The sequence below is a fragment of the Hakea prostrata genome, chromosome 7 (genome assembly GCF_041222555.1).
Source record: "Hakea prostrata isolate BN-2017 chromosome 7, UWA_Hpros_2, whole genome shotgun sequence".
In the NCBI taxonomy this organism is placed as follows: Eukaryota; Viridiplantae; Streptophyta; class Magnoliopsida; order Proteales; family Proteaceae; genus Hakea; species Hakea prostrata.
Genome location: NC_142606.1, coordinates 18,398,052 through 18,399,850, shown reverse-complemented (window position 1 = coordinate 18,399,850; position 1,799 = coordinate 18,398,052). Strand labels below are relative to the sequence as shown.

Below are 1,799 nucleotides of genomic sequence, written 5' to 3'. Positions count from 1 at the left end.
TCCATTAACTGAAAAAGAGTGGTGTGTTAAAGCAGCAACAGTACTATCTGCTTTACGCGTCACCGTGAAACCAGGATTCTCAGACCAAACCCATTAATGGCTCCTCCACTTTCTTCTTCTTCTTCTTCTGGGTTTTTGGTTTTAGGGTTTGTTTTGATTTTATTTCTGCTGCAAATCAACCTTTCCAACTCTCTCACCTGTTCATCACAGCAGTTCACTAGCAACAGACTGTATGACCACTGTAATGATCTTCCACAGTTGAGCTCTTACCTTCACTGGACCTATGATTCTTCAAACTCTTCTCTGAAGATAGCTTTCTTAGCTACCCCTGCTAAAACTGATGGATGGGTTGCTTGGGCTATCAAGCCTGAGGCACTCTCCATGCTTGGGTCTCAAGCTTTGATTGCTTACAAGTTGGATGGCAGTATGACAGTGAAGACCTTCAATATAACCTCTTACAAATCGATCGCTCCCTCTAAAATTGATTATTAGGTTTGGGATACGCAAGCTGAGTACTCAGATGGGATGATGACGATCTTCGCAACCATTGGATTACCTAAGGAGATGACGACGGTTAATCAGGTTTGGCAGATTGGGGTTGCTGTTTCGAATGGAGTTCCTACCATTCATGATATGCAGGCTCCAAATTTGAACTCCAAGGAAACCCTTGATCGTTGAAAGGGGAGAGCAGATCCACGTCTGGAGGAAATGATAGCCTTAAGAAAAAAAATGTGAGTACAATTTGGTCGATTTGTGGTTGTTTAGTCAGTATTCATTTCATTTCATTTTCTTTCCTTCTTTAGCATCTGGGTTGCAATTTTCTGTAAGCATACTTTCTATCAAAGCTTGACTAAGTAGTTGGCTGTGGTTCCTATCAGATTGATGGACTATTGAATGCTGTCAGTTGGGGGGATTTTATTTCCCTTTGGAGCCATTATTGCAAGGTACCTAAGGACACTTGAGTCTGCAGATCCTGCTTGGTTTTATCTTCATGTGACCTACCAGTTCTCTGGTTATGTGGTTGGTGTTGCTGGTTGGGCAACTGGTCTTAAGCTTGGGAGTGAATCACAGGGAATAGTGTACTCTGGCCACAGGAATATTGGAATTGCCCTCTTCTGTATTGCAACTGTGCAGGTAATAATCCTTATTTTTCAGTTTATCTGATGCTGGGTATTTCTTCTCTGCTCATTGATTTTGCATCCTGGGTTGTGTCTTTGATAGATTACGAATCTTATTTTGCTCTTAATGTTTACATGGCAAACAGGACAACCTCAGTCCTTTTTCTGTGACTTCACTGACTAATTCTGTGTGAATAATATAGCATAAGAACCAGACTTTTGGCTTGCTTCAAAGTTAACATGGCCAATATAATATGATACCCAGTTAGCTCAGCCAATTGTTAAGCATAGCTTGTCACACTTGAATGCTGTTTTTCCTGTATGTCCCCTCCCCTCAAGTCAATACTGATTTCAACTTCTGAGGAAACAAGTTTTTGGCTGATTTTGTAGATTTTTGCATTGTTCTTGAGACCTAAGAAAGAGCACAAGTACCGCAAGTACTGGAATGTCTACCACCATAGTCTTGGCTACTCCATTATCATCCTTGGCATAATCAATGTGTTTAAAGGTTTCGACATGTTGAATCCTGCTCACGGGTGGAAGAAAGCGTATATTATTGTGATCCTTGTGTTGGGTGCAAGTGCTGTTCTGCTGGAAGCCATTACATGGACTATAGTACTGAAGAGGAAGTTTAACAAGTCTAATTTCTTCCATGTTTATGTACATTACCATGTTATGTAA

The 1,799-nt window shown here is 40.9% G+C and overlaps 1 pseudogene across 1 annotated transcript; it reads left to right on the top strand.

Annotated features, from left to right (window-relative positions):
* On the top strand, window positions 1-1,799 carry LOC149010267 (cytochrome b561 and DOMON domain-containing protein At3g25290-like; annotated as a pseudogene). Its single transcript, XR_016174546.1, has 4 exons — window positions 1-673; window positions 804-823; window positions 879-1,134; window positions 1,509-1,799. The product of XR_016174546.1 is annotated as a cytochrome b561 and DOMON domain-containing protein At3g25290-like (transcript).